At 41.1% G+C, this 21,666-nt stretch overlaps 1 protein-coding gene across 3 annotated transcripts in view; it reads left to right on the top strand.

Moving 5' to 3' along the window:
• Positions 1-21,666, top strand: part of LOC106561460 (transcriptional enhancer factor TEF-1) — a 116,452-nt gene that overhangs the window by 13,146 nt on the left and 81,640 nt on the right. Inside the window, exon 3 of one of the 3 annotated variants that reach the window (XM_082957362.1) lies at positions 14,856-15,068. The exons of the other annotated variants lie outside the window; for them this stretch is intronic. The gene's annotated coding sequence lies outside the window, so the exon portion shown is untranslated. The remainder of the gene's footprint in view (positions 1-14,855; positions 15,069-21,666) is intronic. 3 annotated transcript variants of the gene reach the window in all.

The raw sequence follows: 21,666 nt of genomic DNA, 5'->3' as shown, positions 1-21,666 counted from the left end.
AGCTCGTCTGGTAGGCTCACGTCACTGGGCACCTCGCGGCTTTTTTTTTGTAGAAACATTTCAAGGAGGATCAATGGAAACAGGATGCACCTAAGCTCAACTTCGAGACTCATAGCAAAGTGTCTGAATACTTATGTAAATAAGGTATTTCTGTTTTTTTTTATACATTTGCAAAAATGTCTAAAAACCTCTGTCGTCATTATGGGGTGTTGTGTGTAGATTGATGAGGAAAAAAGTTATTTTAATCAATTTTAGAATAAGGCTGTAACGTAACAAAATGTGGAAAAAGTCAAGGGGTCTGAATACTTTCTGAATGCACTGTATTTAATCAATGGGATTATATATATTGCTCCACAAGCTTTAAAAAAATGATACCACTTTAATTCTTACTGATATACAATTAAGTGACACAAATCACTGCCTCAGCGTAATTTAAAGCATCTGACAGCTTTAATCTAAGGCCCTTACTTTTCCAAAAATAGAAATCCTGATTGATCAATCAATCAAATGAATTTATAAAGAACTTTTTACATCAGACGATGTCACAAAGTGCTGTACAGAAAACCAGCGTAAAACTCCAAACAGCAAGCAATGCAGATGTAGAAGCACAGTGGGTAGGAAAAACTCCCTAGAAAGGCAGGAACCTAGGAAGAAACCTAGACAGGAACCAGGCTCTGAGGGGTGGCCAGTCCTCTTCTGGCTGTGCCGGGTGGAGATTATAACAGAACATGGCCAAGATGTTCAAACGTTCATAGATGACCAGCAGGGTCAGATAATAATCACAGTGGTTGTAGAGGGTGCAACAGGTCAGCACCTCAGGAGTAAATGTCAGTTGGCTTTTCATAGCCGATCATTCAGAGTTAGAGACAGCAGGTGCGGTAGAGAGAGAGTACAAAACAGCAGGTCTGGGACAAGGTAGCACGTCCAGTGAACAGGTCAGGGTTCCATAGCCGCAGGCAGAACAGTTGAAACTGGAGCAGCAGCATGACCAGGTGGACTGGGGACAGCAAGGAGTCATCAGGCCAGGTAGTCCTGAGGTATGGTCCTAGGGCTCAGGTGCTCTGAGAGAAGATAGAGAAAGAGATATATATAATTAGTCACTAATTAATATATTATATATATATATATATATATAATTAGAGGGAGCATACTTAAATTCACACAGGACACCAGATAAGACAGGAGGAATACTCCACATATAACAGACTGACCCTAGCCCCCCGAAACATAAACTATTGCAGCATAAATACTGGAGGCTGAGACAGGAGGGGTCGGGAGACACTGTGGTCCCGTCCGACGATACCCCCGGACAGGGCCAACTAGGCAGGATATAACCCCACCCACTTTGCCAAAGCACAGCCCCCACACCATTAGAGGGATATCTTCAACCCCCAACCTACTACCCTTAGACAAGGCCGAGTATAGCCCACGAAGATCTCCCCCACGGCACGAACCCGAGGGGGGCGCCAACCCGGACAGGAAGATCACGTCAGTGACTCAACCCACTCAAGTGACGCACCCCTCCTAGGGACGGCATGGAAGAGCACCAGTAAGCCAGTGACTCAGCCCCGTAATAGGGTTAGAGGCAGAGAATCCCAGTGGAGAGGGAGTGATAGATCCTGTTAGCTGTTTAGTCTACAGATGGTAGGGACCCACGAACCATGTGTCATGAGAGCAATATGCTAACCATCCGTCAATGCGTGAGTCAGAGCATGAAGCTAAAACAAACATCAGAGTTTTTGACCTGTTCTGAAATGGGAAATCCAGGCTTCAACTACTTCCTTTCCATGGACTGAGTACAGTACAGTAGTATTGACAGCATGCACTGCTTATACCACAAGTAAAGAAAAATACCTTATTATAGCAGATACATTGAGGACAATTTTTGGTTCCTGCAATGGTATTGGCACTATGCTACTATTTTACTGTACTGCAACGTTGGTTCAGAACTAACAGTTATGATACACAGGAATATGGTATCAGACTATTTCAGTGGATATCTAAGCTCTTTTGACAAATTTACTTTACAAGAGGTCAGATGTAGTCTAAAAGAAAAGAAGCCCCCATCACTCTGTTGCACTTCTTTCGGTTAATAAAAGGTGTCTTTGACTATTTGAATATATTGGTTTTGTACATTTCATTATGCGGCGCTGAAAAAGTCTATTTGTTGCGTCCTGAGCACCGTTACTGTTATCTAACGGATGTTGTATCAGTGTTTAGCCCAGGGACACGCAGGGTTCACAGCCCTCTTTGTAACCACGTGCTCCTAACCCTGCGGAGTGTCAAGGAAGGATCCTACTCAAACACTCAGCAGGCTGCTCTGGAGTTCACACTTCTTGGAGCATGTTGATGTTACTCCAACCTCCAGGCCTGTCTTTCTTGGTAGAGCCTATTCAATCACATTTATAAAGCCCTATTGCTGAGGGAGGGCGAGTGACGCCCCAGGAAGATGACACCTAATAGAGGGCTTTGACTCAACGATATAGCTGCCTGAAGAACAATAGGTGTTGTGCTTATATGAAACCCAGCAGTAACATAATACCTGGAGGAAGTAGACCTGCCCAAATATCTATGGACAATACATGGGGGAAGCAGAGTCTGCTTTAAGGTCCATTTAAATCAACCAGATTCGATCCAGACACCCCTAGACCCAATTCAGCGGAATGCCCCCGCCCAATGACCCAACTAGCAATTTAGAGCAGTCCGTCGTGATCCTGATAGCGCACAGAAAAGAAGGGGCAGGGCCTGGGTGGCAGGACTTTTAAATATGTCTGGATTAGAGTTTTGATTGGCCTGAAAATTGTTGTTCAGTTTCTGCCATCAAAATAATGTCATCAGCATATAGGAGGGTACTTAGCACTTAATCATCATATCTACAGTGCCATCAGAAAGTATTCACACCACTTGACTTTGCCCACATTTTATTGTTACAAAGTGGGATTAAAATGGATGTAATTGTTATTTTTGTTAATGCTCGATACAAAATACACATGTCAAAGTGAAAGACATTTGCAAAAAAATTTTTTATGGAAAATATAACACTAATATATCTTGATTTGATAAGAGCTTTCCATACCTGGATTGTGCAACATTTGCCCATCATTCTCTTCATTTACATTTTAGTCATTTAGCAGACGCTCTTATCCAGAGTGACTTACAGTAGTGAATGCATACATTTCATTTTTCATTAAAAAAAATTCATTTTTTTTCATACTGGCCCCCCCATGGGAATCGAACCCACAACCCTGGCGTTGCAAACACCATGCGTTGCAAACACCATGCTCTACCAACTGAGCTGTCAAATTGATTGTTGATCGTTGCTAGACAACCATTTTCAGGTCTTGCCAAAGATTTTCAAGCAGGAACATTCAATGTCTTCTTGGTAAGTAACTCCAGTGTAGATTTGGCCTTGTGTTTTAGGTGAAATTCCTGCTGAAAGGTAAACTAATCTTCCAGTGTCTGGTGGAAAGCAGACTGTACCAGATTTTGTCTGTACTTAGCTCCATTCTGTTTATTTTTTATCCTGAAAAAATCCCCAGTCCTTAACAATTACAAGCACATACCCATAACATGATGCAGCCACCACTATGCTTGAAAATATGGGAAGTGGTACCTGCTAATGTGTTTTATTGGATTTGCCCCAAACATAACACTTTGTATTCAGGACCAAAAATGAATTGCTTTGCCAATTTTTTTGCAGTATTGCTTTAGTGCCTTGTTGCAAACAAGGATATATGTTTTGTAAAATGTTTTTTTCTTCTGTACAGGTTTCCTTTTTTTCACTCTGTCAATTAGGTTAGTATTGTGGAGTAACTACAATGTTGTTGATCCATCCTCAGTTCACCTATCACAGCCATTAAACTCTATAACTGTTTTAAAGTCACCATTGGCCTCATGGTGAAATCCCTGAGTGGTTTCATTCCTCTCCCCCAAATGAGTTAGGAAGGACGCCTGTATCTTTGTAGTGACTGGGTGTATTGATACACCATCCAAAGTGTAATTAATTAATAACCATGCTTAAAGGGATATTCAGTGTCTGCTTCAATTTTGTATTTTTTTTCAGTGACAAATCATTAAATTCAAGCTGTAACACAACAAAATGTGGAAAAAGTCAAGGTTTGCGAATACTTTCTGAAGGCACTGTAACTCTAATGAATTAAAATAACAGAATGGCACATTTTGAGTTTAAATATTTGTGCTTTGTGTCGCCAGTGCATATGGTTTTCTCATCCTGTAAAAGGTGTATTTTGAAATAGCACTCAAGGGGTCATTTTTAAGAGATGTTTGGCAAGGATCGGCAACTTTGAAACTGCAGAATCTATATCGCATCAAATCAGACTCTAAATTCCAGGATGAGTGCTGCGAGCACACAGACCAGTCAAGAGCGCAGAAATTTGGTCGAGAGAGCAGAGGATGTTCAAGTGTGAGTTTGGGCGAGCTGAACATCATTGTTGCAGATCAAAAAGAAAAATGTCTGAATAAAAAAAAAAATTAACCTAAGCAAAGAACCATGGTTAAAATGTGTAAAAAGCATCAAATTGTCTTTGCCAAGTTTACACTCTCAATTTCTCAAGTTGCTCGCTCTCAAGTCTTGGCACCTTTTGGGTTTCAATGTATCCTTTTTCTGGTCGTCACTAGTTGCCACAAAGTCATAATCCCCACCTATTTCTACAATGTATCTTGTTAAAATGTGATTTTAAACCTAACCTCACTGCTAATCTTATGCCTAACCTTAAATTAAGACCATAAAGCAAATTTTTGTTCTCTTGAATTTTTATTTGGGCTTTGTGGCTGTGGTTTTCTCGATTGGATTTCAGGCTTTTGGGGGGCTGCCTTAGAAGCAGGTGCATGTCGAGAAACCTTACATTGGTCACTTTCACTGGAGTGATGGACGAACTAACAAATGCTTGCCCTTGGCCAGTCCAGTGTTGTCGTGTGATTGGTTGAGTCTTGGGTGCATATGACCTCAAACTGATGCACTTCAGAGCCGTCTGTTTAGTTTGCTAGCCAGCTTGAACAGTAAGTACCGAACAACTAGGGAAACTTGAAACAAACAAAGTCATTGGGAAATAAATTAAATGGCTATGCAATACCTTGAGATGAATCTACTTGCTAAAGTTAGCTAGCTAGCTAATTATTTGTTAGCCAGCAACATTCGTCTGTTAGCTAAGTAACACCATAGTCCATCACTAGTTTGTTTTTCTTCACCTTTCCACAAGTGTCTTATGTGTTTGCATGATATGAGGGCGTTAATCCCAATGTATTAAAGAATAGGTGGAGTATGGGCATAATTTGGCTGATCTAAGAAATGAATTCATCATACACTAGGTCCTGGCCATAATTTAAGCCAGCTAAATATAATGACTCCATTGTTGAGAATAACATGTGGGTACACACATAATAATGGCATAACGATCACGACGTCGCAAGAAAGGAAGGACTTGTGGGCTAGTTAAAGGGTAGGAAGCATGAGTTTTTACTCACCAGTGTGATCAAAAACGTAGTAACCAAGTTTTAGTCAATCATTTTTATTTTATTTCACCTTTATTTAACCAGGTAGGCCAGTAGAGAACAAGTTCTCATTTACAACTGCGACCTGGCAGTTACCAAGAAGTACAAACATAGTTATGTTTTTGGGTTGTTACATATTTATTAACTTATTTACAGATATCTTCTAAACTACCCACAATGCACTGTTGCTCATTGTCATATGTAGGATCTAGTCTGCTACCGAGTTCATACGCCAGCTCAAGCTGGCTAATGTTAGCCACACCGCATGCTCTTCACAGACTTTGTGGCTGTGTTATCTAGTGGGAACCCGTTAGCATGGCAGGCTCTGGTGCCTTCAAACTTGGTTGCTCTTTTTTTTATTTTATTTCATTTCAACTTTATTTAACCAGGTAGGCCAGTTGAGAACAAGTTCTCATTTACAACTGCGACCTGGCCAAGATAAAGCATAGCAATTCGACACATACAACAACACAGAGTTACACATGGAATAAACAAAACATACAGTCAATAATACAGTAGAAAAAAGAAAACAAAGTCTATATACAGTGAGTGCAAATGAGGTAAGATAAGGGAGGTAAGGCAATAAATAGGCCATGGTGGCAAAGTAATTACAATATAGCAATTAAACACTGGAATGGTAGATGTGCAGCAGATGAATGTGCAAGTAGAGATATTGGGGTGCAAAGGAGCAAGATAAATAAATAAATACAGTAAGGGGATGAGGTAGATAGATGGGCTGTTTACAGATGCAGTGATCTGTGAGCTGCTCTGACAGCTGGTGCTTAAAGCTAGTGAGTGAGATATGAGTCTCCAGCTTCAGGGATTTTTGCAGTTCGTTCCAGTCATTGGCAGCAGAGAACTGGAAGGAAAGGCGACCAAAAGAGGAATTGGCTTTGGGGGTGACCAGTGAGATATACCTGCTGGAGCGTGTGCTACGAGTGGGTGCTGCTATGGTGACCAGTGAGCTGAGATAAGGCGGGGCTTTACCTAGCAGAGACTTGTAGATAACCTGTAGCCAGTGGGTTTGGCGACGAGTATGAAGCGAGGGCCAACCAACGAGAGTGTACAGGTCGCAGTGGTGGGTAGTGTTTGGGGCTTTGGTGACAAAACGGATGGCACTGTGATAGACTGCATCCAATTTGTTGAGTAGAGGGTTGGAGGCTATTTTATAGATGACATCGCCAAAGTCGAGGATCGGTAGGATGATCAGTTTTACGAGGGTATGTTTGGCAGCATGAGCGAAGGATGTTTTGTTGCGATATCGGAAGCTGATTCTAGATTTAATTTTGGATTGGAGATGCTTAATGTGAGTCTGGAAGGAGAGTTTACAGTCTAACCAGACACCTAGGTATTTGTAGTTGTCCACGTATTCTAAGTCAGAGCCATCCAGAGTAGTGATGCGGGCAGGTGCTGGCAGTGATCGATTGAATAGCATGCATCTAGTTTTACTTGCATTTAAGAGCAGTTGGAGGCCACGGAAGGAGAGTTGTATGGCATTGAAGCTCGTCTGGAGGTTTGTTAACACAGTGTCCAGAGAGTGGCCAGAAGTATACAGATTGGTGTCATCTGCGTAGAGGTGGATCAGAGAATCACCAGCAGCAAGAACAACATCATCGATGTATACAGAGAAGAGAGTCGGCCCGAGAATTGAACCCTGTGGCACCCCCATAGAGACTGCCAGAGGTTCGGACAACAGGCCCTCCGATTTGACACACTGAACTATCAGCGAAGTAGTTGGTAAACCAGGCGAGGCAATCATTTGAGAAACCAAGGCTGTCGAGTCTGCCAATAAGAATGTGGTGATTGTCCGAGTCGAATTCTTGGCCAGGTCGATGAATACGGCTGCACAGTAATGTCTCTTATCGATGGCGGTTATGATATCGTTTAGGACCTTGAGCGTGGCTGAGGTGCACCCATGACCAGCTCTGAAACCAGATTGCATAGCGGAGAAGGTACGGTGGGATAAAGTGTGTAGTACCTAAGTGTGTAGTACTTCGTCTGTTCTCCTTTTTGTTTTGTCAACTTTTCGGCATGTTCTCTGAAGTAGTCTACGGAAGTTTTGTAATAGAATCAATCTATTTTGGATTTTTCTCGCTATATAGCTATTTGATTTCCCTGACACTCCCTTGGCCTGGTGAAGCACCCACCTCCCCCTCGCTTTGGTAGCTAACTCAGCCTGCAGTCTTAAAAGTTTTACCATTGGATGGCCCCGGCCATCAATCTGTTTCTGCTCCCTCTTTGCTTTTGACGACCATAACCGTGGTGGTTGGCTAGGCTAATAGCTAGTTGTCTAAATAGCTAACGCTGGCTAGCTAACGGCATATAGCTAACATTCTTTGATATTTGGTTAGATGGCGTTATGTATTTACAAAACTTTGGATTACTTCAATATAGCTGTAAGCTAGTGTGGATAGCAATTGGCTGACTCATTCGGTGCTACCGTAACATTAGCAGGCAAGTAGGGCTAAAGTTAGCAGGCTAGTTGGCTAGCAACCTTACAAGTTGATTTGTAACAAATTCATAAATATTTGCTTGTAAGTAGGCTGAAAATGTTATTGAAACCAGTAGTCATGAGTGCAAACTATTTGGTTTAATTTGAAGTTATACATTTTGAAGTTATTTCTGTTGGAGTTTACATAATAAGGAATAGGCTGGCTTGCCGGTTCCTCCATATAACATCACACCCTGGAAAAACATTTTCTGACATGACTTCGGCATTCTGATCGGTTTTATGTAATAACTCCAAAAAGAGAAAAGTGAGGTAACTTTGTATTGGGACTTTTGATGTGTATACTAATGTAACATATGGTTTTGCATGTGATTACGTTTATGCTACCTACCCTGATGAAAGATGAAAGATCCGATATTAAGGGTATTTTTTTATCCCAATGGCACACACATACACAGCACATGGAGATTTTGAATTATATGGAGACACGAAGGGGAGAACCTGCTACATTAACAATACTTAACCAGTTCCAACAAATAGAATGTAAACTAGAATTTAACCAGCTAAACTCATGGTACACACAGTATTCAAAGGAGGACAGAGGACAAAGCAATGCCCTGCATTTACCAAACATTTAACTAAGGAAAACAGATTTGTTTTGTAGTAATTGTCTGATTGGAAGCTACCATTGTCTATCAAATTACATGGGCAAATTATTTCAATTTGGCATTGGAAGTTTTATTGAGTACAGGCAGTAACACAGGAGTCAAATCGCATAAGGAGTTTGATCAGATCAGATGTTATCAGCAAGCCAGAGCTATTTGTGGAAAGAGCACAAGTAGAACAAAGATATATGTGCAAACAGATAACAAATGTATCATTCAACATAAGTCCACCTAAAACAATCACGTTAGCTCTGTCCCAATTAATCTCAGCTCAACTCCTCACGTCCTCGCTACTCACATCCTTTTCAAACCCCTTTGGAGGTCTGAGGTGAGGAACCTTGGGTCCTCTCCTCCGATGGGGTTTTAGGAGGCACGGAAAAAGAATGCAAGAAATCGAGAACAGATAAAATGGCACAGAGCTGTTGCATGTTTGCCCCAATATGGGACTGGGCAGAGGTGTACAATCTACGCCATTCATCAGTATTATTGAGCCATAAGATACCTTCCTTAGACCTTTAATTAAGAAACGCATAAATTAGCATAAGTACGTTTAAGGATATTTAAGCAGTCATACATGACTGTTGATTTTATTTGGATCTCTTTTAGTCCCCATTTGGACTAATCTTCCAAGAGTCCTTAAACATTAAAATCCAATTTATAATACAAACACATTTTCACATATAACACACTATTACAAACATACATAATATACTAACATAATTACCCAATAAATACTCAATCTAAAAAATATTATTTTCTTTATCTACTATAGTCCCACAACATTTCTATGTATTATATTTAAATCGTTTTAAAATAATGTTTACATTTATATATTGAAAGGTTTCTGGTTTGCTCAGTTCATTTATTCCATTTCTTTATTGCTCTAAATCGAAATGTTCTTTTGCCTATTTCTCTTTTCTGTCTGGATAACGCATAGATGGTGGACAATCTATTCCTAGTATTTACGGAATGTCTGTCTCTTACCAACTGAATACCGTTGTGAATAGAACTTGGCTGTTTTAAATGATATATATTATGAAATAAAATAAGCATGTTTTTTTTCAATTATCTTGTCGATTGATGACCAACCAAGAACATTGCGCATGACTGCAACAGAAGAACCATATCTCCACCTTAACACAATCCTTGCTGCTTTGTTCTGTGCAATCTGCAGCCTCCTAACTTCACTTGATGATGCATTTCCCCAGACCACAGAACAGTAGTTAACCTGACTCTCAATTAATGCTTGGGTTATTTGCTGAATAATTTTTCCTGGTAAATATTTAGCTGTCTTTCTGATTATGCATGCTGTTTTTTTTTTTTTACATATATTTGTTATTTGAGACGACCATGATAAGTAGTTGTCTAGCTGCACTCCCAATAGTTTGGTTTCTGCCACTTCTTCAATTTGTACTCCTCCCATACTTAATTGTATCCCATGCTGTTTTGGCCTCTTCCTAGTGGAACAGACCAACATAACTTTGGTTTTCTTGGTGTTTAAAACAAGTTTGTTTTGGCAAACCCACTCCCTGATATTCTCAAAATCGCCTTGTGAAGCTTGCTGTACCTGTTGAACCGATTGTCTTGCTGCATAAATTGTAGTATCATCTGCAAATATAGTAGCTTGAGTTTCAGCTAAGGCATAGGGAAGGTCGTTGGTATATATTAAATAAAGAAGTGGCCCAAGGCAGCTGCCCTGCGGTATTCCACAGTTTAACACATGAGGGGAAGAAAATGAACCATTGATATTGTTGGACTGTTTCCTGTCAGTTAGATATGACTGTACCCAATTCAATGCTACCTCCTTAAAACCATAATGCATTAATTTTGTCAAAATTATTTCATGATCCACTAAATCAAATGCTGCACTGAAATCTAAAAATAGTACACCCACAAACTTGCTATTATCCATAGCATTGAGCCACTGGTCAGTCATGTCAACCAATGCAGTGGTAGTGGAATGTTTTTTGCGATAAGCATGCTGATTGGCTGTAATCAGATCATTCTTTTCCATGTACTCCCATATTTGTCTACTCACAATACCCTCCAATATATTACTGAGTGTAGGGAGTAGACTAATTGGTCGACTATTGGCAGGAGTAATGGGTTCTTTGCAGTCTTTCGGAATAGGACACAGTTTCGCATGCTTCCATACATTTGCAAACATCCCCTTTTCCAGTGACCAATTAAATATGTATCTCAGTGGAACTGCAATCTGGGGAGCAGCACAGCGAAGCAAAAAATTGTCCATAAGACCATAACCTGTAGATTTACCATCAAGTAATGACTTCAATAGGTTTAACACCTCCACTGTCACCATTTGCAGACTAAAAGAGCAGATCTTGTTGCTCATAATATGATCATCAACCCATTGGACAATAGCTTGTTTGGAAGAATGTATGTTTACATTGTTGCTCAGTAAATTTATTTTCTTTGTAAAACAATCTGCAAAATGATTGGCAATATCAACTGGTTTTGTTATTATTCTCCCGTCAACCTCCACACTAGATGGGCATGATGAGATAGATGTACCAAGACTGTTGTGAGTGCAGTGCCATACCTTTACCTCCCTAGTGCAGAAGAGCTGACACGCTAAAGATAAGTTATGGCAGATGTCTGTGGAGGGGCTCTTGATCACACTCTGGCTGTTCTCCAGACAGTGGTAATGCTGGAACGTGTCCCAGGCACTGTTGGCGGCTACGTCGCCTCCCTCAGAACCACTGATGATTTCCAGGTTCTCACAGTGTAGCATCAGCACAATCTATATAGAGGACAGAAAGATACAGAAGATGGAATAAGATTTAGTATGGAATCTCAACACTAGGTGTTTAACTGTGTTTGTGTGTGAGAGAATGGGAACTAACCGTGTCGATGAGTGTTTATGGGGGAATGGGAACTAACCGTGTCGAGGAGTGTTTATGGGGACTGGACATCACTGAGTGCAGAATAGAGGGGCAATCTCAGTCCATCCCTGCCTCTAAACACTGGTCTGGTGAGCACCACCACAGGAGGTTTGTGGCACCTTTAATTGGGGAGGATGGATTCTTGGTAATGGCTGGAGCGGAATAGGCGGAATGGTATCAAATACAACAAACACATGGTTTGTTGTAGTATCACTCCTTGTACTTGGTTCTCGTCTCCCAGCGTCAGTCCCTACAGATATGGCTGACTTGCTTAAGCAAATGTGGCTTCTATTGACAATTGAGATGTACAAACTGGCATAAGGGGACGACAAGCGAATAAGAGGCAATTAAGACATTAATGTGCAAGCTAGGACGGACGTAGTCAATATAATTATTTGTTCAGCACTTTTGAAATGTACTGTGACAGAATTCATAACATGCGCAGTTCTTAGTGTTCTCCCTGTTCACCAAGTCAGAACCGTAGGATAAATAAAGGGGGCACATAAGCAGACAATGAAAGCTCTTACAATATTCAATGATTACATTTCTCAAAAACAGGCTGTAGGCTACATGTGCACTACCAAGTCAGAACAGTAGGTGAAATGAAGAGGTGAAAATAGACCAAATTACTAAGGTGAGGCACATGGGCTACTAACCGCTTACTACACAACATACACTTAGTATTACTTTCTTAGCTACAGCATATTACATAATTTATGCAGCAGCATACAAGACATTTTTGGACTCACCTTGTTGTGCTGTGCTCACTTAAACAGGAAAGTGGCGCGGTGGTCCTTCGTGGGTAACTTTTGTCATTAAACTTTGTCATCAAAGTCTGGCATTCTCTGGATTTATGGTTCTTTCAAGACAACTGGGAACTCAAGAAAAAAAAAGAAGAAAAAAGTTTAATCATGATGACATCAGTGATCTTCAGGTCATAGCTCTAGAAAGAGGCCCGAGTTCCGAATTTACAATTCCGAGTTGGATGAAAGTTCTAAACATTTTTCCCAGTCCTAGCTTGTTTTTCCCGAGTTCCCAGTTGTCTTGAAATCACTAAAGTCAGATTTTGCAGTTCCGAGTTAAGTTGTTTTGAGCGCAGCAAAAATCATGTTTCATTGACAGCATGGCCATGTTTATAATTTTAAACTAGGAAAAGAGGCCCTTAATCTTAGACTTGGGGCCACACAGCCACTCCACTGAATAGCAGGCTTGTGATTGCTTTGCAATGCTTGCAGTTAGCCACTGATTCCTTCCAAACCACTCATTGTTGAATTTGCGATTTCCGACTTGTTGTGTAATGTTCATGGCCGATGAGCACCGATACGTTTTATCTATAATTTCTCTTCATTATTTATCTTCATATGACAAGGATTAAAAAGGATTTGCCAGTAGATTGTCGACTTGATTCATGATGATGACTGCTTGCTAAGACTGTAAAAGTATGATGTTGACCCCCTTTTTCCTCCAAACATAACGATGGTCATTATGGTCAAACAGTTCTGTTTTTGTTTCCTCAGACCAGAGGACATTTCTCCAAAAAGTACGATCTTTGTCCCCATGTGCAGTTGCAAACCGTAGTCTGGCTTTTTTATGGCAGTTTTGGAGCAGTGGCTTCTTCCTTGCTGAGCCGCCTTTCAGGTTATGTCGATGTAGGACTCGTTTTACTGTGGATATAGATACTTTTGTACCTGTTTCCTCCAGCATCTTCACAAGGTCCTTCGCGGTTGTTCTGGGATTGATTTGCACTTTTCGCACCACAGTACGTTCATCTCTAGGAGACAGAACGCGTCTCCTTCCTGAGCGGTATGCCAGCTGCGTGGTCCCATGGTGTTTATACTTGCATACTATTGTTTCACAGATGAACGTGGTACCTTCAGGCATTTGGAAATTGCTCCCAATGATGAACCAGACTTGTGGAGGTCTACAATTTTTTTCTGAGGTCTTGGCTGATTTCTTTTGATTTTCCCATGATGTCAAGCAAAGAGGCACTGAGTTTGAAGGTAGAAGCTTTTAGAAGCTTCTAAAGCCATTAAATAATTTTCAGAAATTTTCCAAGCTGTTTAAAGGCACAGTCAATTTAGTGTATGTAAACTTCTGACCCACTGGAATTGTGATACAGTGAATTATAAGTGACACAATCTGTCTGTAAACAATTGTTGGAAAAATTACTTGTGTCATGCACAAAGTAGATGTCCTAACCGACTTGCCAAAACTAGAGTTTGTGGTTGAAAAAGTGGTTGAAAAACGAGTTTTAATGACTCCAACCTAAGTCTATGTAAAGTTCCGACATCAGCTGTATCTCCATAAAAATAAACATCTCTGCTCTCAAATTAATACTTTGCGTGCGGCAGTAATGTTCTGTTCACTCAAAGTCACACTTGAAACTCAAGTTCAATTTGCGCACCCCCGCTGCATGTGCGCTCGCTGGACCCATTCTCAGCTCACTCCACCATATTTGGTGCTTTCGACTGGTCTGTGCGCTCCCCCAAGACCCATCATCTGCGCTCTCGACTCGTAGGTGGTTGGCCGGAAAGCCGAGGGAGGAGCTGATTTTTGTTGTATATTTTTTTTAAATTTAAATTTTATTTAACCTTTAATTAGGCAAGTCAGTTAAGAACAAATTCTTATTTGCAATGACGGCCTACCAAAAGACAAAAGGCCTCCTGAGGGGGCGTGATTAAAAATAAAAACATAAATAAAATATAAATATAGGACAAAACACACATCACGACAACAGAGACAACACTACATAAAGAGAGACCTAAGGCAACAACATGGCAAGGCAGCAACACATGACAACACAGCATGATAGCAACACAACATGACAACAACATGGTAGCAGCACATGGTAGCAGCACAAAACATGGCACAAACATTATTGGGCACAGACAACGGCACAAAGGGAAAGAAGGTAGAGACAACAATACATCATGCAAAGCAGCCACAACTGTCAGTAAGAGTGTCCATGATTGAGTCTTTTTATAAAGAGATTGTTAACTAACAGGGAAAACATAAAAGTTGAGTAAAGATCAATCTTGTCCTTCTCTCCATGGGCTGATATTTCTTCTGCACGGCAGCCTCGGGGCTATTGTGTGCCCGAATGCAGCTTAGAGGGAACATTGATCATTACACAGGTGCACCTTGGGCTGAAGACAATAAAACGCCACTCTAAAATGTGCAGTTTTGTCACAACACAATACCACATATGTCTCAAGTTTTGAGGGAGCGTACAATTGGCATGCTGACTGCAGGAATGTCTACCAGAGCTGTTGCAAGGAAATGTAATGTTAATTTCTCTACCATAAGCCGCCTCCAATGTCATTTTAGAGAATTTGGCCGTGCGTCCAGCCAGCCTCACAACCACAGACCCCGTGTAACCATGCCAGCCCAGGACCTCCACATCCGGCTTCTTCACCTGCGCGATCGTCTGAGACCAGCCACCCAGACAGCTGATGAAACTGTGGGTTTGCACAACTGAAGAATTCCTTCACAATCTGTCAAACTATCTCATGGAAGCTTGGGGCGTGGATCAGAACACCAGTCAGTATCTTTTAATAAAGTTTAGCTTAATCAATGTCTCGCATGATCAATGAATGATTAGCCTAATTAGCATTCTGCGTAACATCCTAGTTGTTGCATCTTTAGATCTCTCATCTTTCAAAATGCTTAACAGATATTTATTTATATCTCTGTCATACAAACCACTGGCACGTGGTGTACGTTAGAATGGTATTTTCCGGCTACCTACATTTTGGAACATTCTCACGTATTGCTGTGTGCAAATTGCTTAATTTATAATTTGAAGAAATAATAGTTTAGCAACATTTTAAACTAAATGTCTTGATCTGTTCCATCAGTCTTGTTGTGTTTAATAATATAGGCTATGCTGTAGCAAATGTACCTGTCACAGGAAAAATGTTACCAGATACATGCACAGTGCACTGGGCTCCATCCATAGCCTACTGAGATGCACACTCTTTTCTCCACGTGGGACCAACATTATGCTTTGGGAACACCGCCACGCTCTGTGCTGATTGGCTCGTGATTTGCTAGTGTTATAGGAGATCAAACTGACTAGACCATCAGATTCTCCGGGAGAATTTCAACCAATGCCTTCTCCACTAGGCACAGTTGTCATTTCAATGTCTATTCCAAGTTGGTTCAATGTCATTTAATCCGATTTAAAAATATATATTTAAACAAATCACATAAGTGACGATACTTAACTCTTCCAACTTGTCCAGGCATAAATGTATTTTTTAAGCAACAAAATGTCGTTTATAGCTGGACATTGCACCAAATAGTTTTGATTTCTCTGACAGAACGTTAACTGTTCAGAATATACACAGTGTACATAACATTAGGAACACCTTCCTAATATTTAATTGCACCCCCTTTTCTATCAGAACAGCCTCAATTGTCTCAAGGCTTAAAAATCCTTTAACCTGTCTTCTCCCCTTCATCTACACTGATTTTAATAAGGGATCATATCTTTCACCTGGATTCACCTGGTCAGTCTATGTATGTCATAGAAAGAGCAAATGTTTTGTACACTCAGTGTACAGTACTATAGTATTGCTGTTGACTCCTCCATAGTTCAGAGACGAGCCTCACTTGAACCACTCCAATGGAAATCTGCACTGGCTGGCAGTTGGACAGCAAACAAAAGTTTCCAGAGGGTTGTGTTTCACCTCCAAGTCATTAGCACGTGGGTAGGATGAGATGACACTGCTGGAGGGGAGACAAACACGCTCTCCTCATGTAGTGAACTAGCCTGTTACTGTAGCTGTCTGACTGGGCCTGAATCCTGAAAGAGTTACTATGCTGCCAGGTTAGCTTGGGTTTACTGATCACTTCAGAGCCCGATAGCTGGACATTGTCAACAGTTCAGAACTGTAGATCAAACTATAGACATGACACATACATGGATCGTGTGAGCACAAGTGGATCAACTATGGCTGTTGTTTTTTATAACGGAATATTATTTTCCCTCAACAAAATGTTCTGTTTTTACATAATTCTTTCAAGAACCATTCATAAATTAAGGTGTTGCCTGGAAACAGCGACATGTTTTTGCTTTAATGCAGTCAAAATTGATTTCCCATTTGTGTGTTAGGTTTGTTTTTGAAGGAAATGCAGCGGCACAGTGTTTTGCATCATGGTGGAGCAATAAGTAAGAACATTGAAATTGTTCTTTGTGGTTTGCTATTACAGATTTCAAATAATATTGTATGATGAATGAAAATAATAATATTTCTATATACACCCGTTTCAATTATTAGAATGAAATGGTTCAGGAATGTGTGATAGTCAGATTTATTTTAAATCAATCTTTACATTGAATATTTAACACAAAATTAAGACAAGGTTTCTATTTAATGTTCTTGTTCCCAGTTTTCCAGCATACAATAAATGTATCTGAAGGTGTCACTAGTAATCTGTATTGACTGAACTTGAACTGAATGACTCATCGTGGTGGAATTCAGTTTAGCTCTAGATAGACAATGATTGATGTCAGACTCCAAAAAGAAGCTACATACTACGTTTAATATTAGTCAAATTCACTTAAATTGATTAGTCTTTAGAGTGACCTGCATTAGGGTGTGCAGCCTCCTTGTATTATGTTATAACATGCAGGGTCATAACTCCAGCCCTTTCTAATCCCTGGGAGGCGCATGTTCCTACGTCTCCCTCTCTTTATATCACCAGTAAGAGCATTTCCATGGTGTGCAGTCAGGGGGGTTGTGGTATGTAGTAATCTGCTCAGACTTAGGTAACTGTTGAATGGGCTGACATTTTGATTTCCTCTCACAGTCAGTGATAATTAGCCAGTGTGTTTTGTATTCAGTAGAAACCTCAGAACATCTGTGAATAGCCTGGGTCTCCGCCTGTGTCTGTCTTATTAAGAAGTGTTGCAACAGTCCTCTGCCACATCACTGACCTTGTTACTGCTGTCTTACAGGACAGAGCAACCTGGTTAGGACTGGGGGGTTGGTTAGTGGTCTTTGTGGTGTTGCGGCAGAAGCCGAGAGCTGCACCTCTAAGGATGGTGTTATCATTTGTCATGTCATTTGGAGCTGTGAATGGACTGGAGCTTCATCCAGCTGTGCTCACTGAGAACCAGTCTCTTCTGGCAATGAGGACGTCTCTCTCTGTCAGGTGTTGGAAGAAGGAGGGCACGCTCCTATCAGTCAGACATTAAATTACAATTTTTTCATAGGATTAGGTCCCACATCTTGTTATGAATGTAGTGTAACTCCAATTGCATCAAATGCAGTGCAATCCACAGGACTTGGATGAGGAGGCAGAAGTCAGCGTTTCAGAAATATTCCGGCTTTTGCATCCTCTCCTCTCCATTTCTCCAATTATGAAGGCAACAAAGGATGTGTACAGTGTAATGGCATAGTAGGGTAGTAAATAGACCCGTTCAGGTGGAGGGATATTGAAATAATGGCATTGTGCTGAGGCCTCCCCAGAGAGATAAAGGAGCCATGTCTCACTTAGCCCAGTGCTGTAATGGCACACTGAACAAGATGGGCACACTCTTTCACTGATGCATCATGCTATTGAAATGCAAAGATATCTCTGACAGAGAAAAGCATGAAAGAAGGGATTGTCAGGTCATTCCTAATTGAATTTCCAGCCTTATGATAGACGCATAAACTAATAGCGGTGCATAAGTAATTCATGTTATCAGTAGAAATGGACTGAATAGCATGGGATAAAAGCATTTTTTTCTGAACGCTTGCTTGTAATATGTTGGAAAAGATCTAAGAACATCCTTTGTTTGTAGCCTCTTGTAGATAATTAACCCTTTTGTATTAAATCTGTACTTATTTATGCACGTACGTCTCATTTCATAATTACAAAATGCAAAATTGTATTATGAATAACCTTGTCAGTGGTGTTCACAGAAATATGTACAGGCTTTGTAACTGCCATCTTTGTGTGTTTATATGGATACTTTTTTTTTTTTAAAGCCCTATTTCTTTCGGGAGTCCAACTCCTGTTCAATGGGCAGATTAATAGAGAAACATCCCTCTATACATCATTTCAGGCATGGCCATGTCCATTTAGTAATGTTGTGTTGAAGTGTTTTCACACTGCCCTTGTGGGGAACAGCTTCCCAGAAATTGCAGAAGATTGGATGCCATGGAGGCAGTGTTTTGTGTTTTGGCTTCACTTTAGATGGATGCAGCTTCCAAGGGAGAGAACATCTCAGTCAGGACCACACTGCTGCTTGTGTTTGTTTACTGTTACAGCGGTAACATGATCAACCCTGTAGCACCACAACCCCCTGGTGATGCAAACACTCATACATATCATTACATTTCATTACAACACACTGTCTGGCGGCCTCCTTATTTCCCTGCACATACATCGAGGTAGCCCCAGAAGAGCTGGAATTAGAGCAGACAAGGGAGAGAATGACAGAGCGAGACGGCTGCCCGGTGTGGATGTATGCGCCCTGTTTCTGTGGAATCGCATTCATGTCATGGCGTTTGTTTGGAAGGCTGTCCCTGTCCCTGCCTGGAGGATGAAGTCCAGTGTAAGTATAACCACAGTATATTGCTGCATGAATAATCTCCCTCTCCCATCTGCCACTGGGGCCTCGGACAAGCAGTCCCACTCCAGCATCTAGCACGGCCAATTTGTACCAATCACAACATTCTGGCTCCCCTTGCCCCCCTCCCTCCCTCCTCCCCTGCATTAGTACAGAATCAGTGGAGCAGAAAGACTGTTTGAGCTGAGACATTGCCCCACATTGTGTACCATCGCAACATAACAGAGCAACCATGTCCAAACATCAGACCCAAATGAGTAAATCCAGATTCTCTTCTTACTGTTTAGTTTTTTTTCTCACAGGAAGAGCTCAACCATTTATACACTCTTCTACTATGATATTGAAAACTCAGCAAAAATGTTAACATTGAGAAACATATCATCAGACTTATATATAAAAACTTGCCCTCTTGTTGCTCATAAAAAGCATAGTTGGTCTATGCTAGAAATCAGGTTACCAGTTTGATGAAATAGGGCCTAAGTATTGTTCCAGATTCCTCTTTCATTTTGGATCAGGTTTAAATCATTGAGAAATGGGAATGAGGTGTGGGGGGGATGTATTTGTCTGCGAGGGGGGCTTTCCCACCGGCCCACACGAACTGGAAATAATCAAGGCTCTGGATGCAGATTAAGGAAGTGATACATTTAAACCCAACAGATGAGTTAATTATGCAGTTTTCATTACAGTGACGTGACTAGTCTCATAGGATTCTGTTCTTTGCCAATTCAACACCACAATGCTGATCTGGAGGGATTTACTTATTACAGAAAACATCCCTGTGTCACACACTAATTCTCATTTAGAATGAGTACTAAATGCATATGTTACTCATATATTATACAAAACAAATAATTATTTTTATGGTTTAGAATGAACAACATAGGCAGTCATCGTTGTGTGTTCCTAAATGCCTATATTTTGAACTTTGGTTGGCTGTGAATATGTATGTCTATGGTTGTCACACACATATGTACAGTACAGTATGTACCACATATGCGTGTTGCTGTGCCACAGGAAAGAGCTTAATATTTTATCACGTTAGGTGCGGTAAGCCTCTTTCTACTTCCTAGAGAGATGGGTTCTGGGAAAGACACTTGTGGGAGTGTGGAGGAAAACCTGATATCCTGCTGGGCAGTGAGGAGTATTGTAGCTAGGCATCTCCAAAACGCTTCTGAGTGTCTCTCTTGTCCTTTCCATAAATATATCTGCCGACAGATTCTGAAATGCCAAAAGAGTCCCTTTAAGTTAACATTATTCTTTGTTTACCTTATTGAATCCTCTCCCACTATCTCTGTCATTTACTCCTCAAATCATGCTACTATGTCAAACTAACGAAAGGAGAAGGTATTTTTAAATGATTAATTCAACATCTGATAACCCTTATTTATCTGCGGTAAGTGATTTACTAACTCCGTTCATAATTCTGTCAGGGGGAGAGAAATAAAAGACCACTCATTTAGTGATTGGAATGGAACGTTTTCCATCCCCACCAATAGCAGGAGTTAGTTGTGCCGTGTCAGCACTCGGCACACAAACTAATTGAGTCAAAGCTACGCCTACTCTGTGGGAGATTCTTTAACAGCAGCCCCCACCCCTATCAATCACACACACCCACGCACACACACGCATGCACACACACACACACACACAGATCCTCTAGTGTACTGACATTCTAGAGGAAACATGTTACTGCTATAGTTGCTCTTTACCACAAAGCGTGCTACATGAATAGGATCTTGTTTGAGAAGGGCAACTGCTGCTCGGCAACTGGATGAGAATGAGGGGAGGGGGGCAGCTGTGTGGCCATCTCCAGAAAGCCACTTCAATCAGTGTAGATCTAATCAAATTTTATTAGTCAAATGCTCCGAATACAACAGGTCATGTTACAGTGAAATGCTTACTTACGAGCCCCTAACCAACAATGCAGTTAAAAAAAATATATGGATAAGAATAAGAGATAGAAGTAACAAGTAATTAAAGAGCAGCAGTAAAATAACAATAGCGAGACTATATACAGGGGGGTACCGGTACAGAGTCAATGTGTGGGGGCACCGGTTAGTAGAGGTAGTATGTACATGTAGGTAGAGTTATTAAAGTGTCTTTGCATAGATGACAACAGAGAGTAGCAGTAGTGTAAAGAGGGAGGGGGGGGCAAGGCAAATAGTCTGGGTAGCCATTTGACTAGATGTTCAGGTCTTATGGCTTGGGTTAGAAGCTGTTTAGAAGCCTCTTGGAAATAGACTTGGCGCTCCGGTACTGCTTGCCGTGCGGTAGCAGAGAGAACAGTCTATGACTAGGGTTGCTGGAGTCTTTGACAATTTGTATGGCCTTCCTCTGACACCGCCTGGTATAGAGGTCCTGAATGGCAGGAGGCTTGGCCTCAGTGATGTACTGGGTCGTTCGCACTACCCTCTGTAGTGCCTTGCGGTCGGAGGCCGAACAATTGCTGTACCAGGCAGTGATGCAACCAGTCAGGATGCGTTCAATGTTGCAGCTGTAGAACCTTTTGAGGATCTCAGGACCAATGCCAAATCTTTTTAGTTTCCTGAGGGGGAATAGGCTTTGTCGTGCCCT

This window comes from Salmo salar, chromosome 10, assembly GCF_965601325.2.
Source record: "Salmo salar chromosome 10, fSalSal1, whole genome shotgun sequence".
NCBI classification, from domain to species: Eukaryota; Metazoa; Chordata; class Actinopteri; order Salmoniformes; family Salmonidae; genus Salmo; species Salmo salar.
The sequence above is the reverse complement of the archived record's forward strand: the minus strand, read 5'-3'. Positions and strand labels throughout refer to the sequence as shown.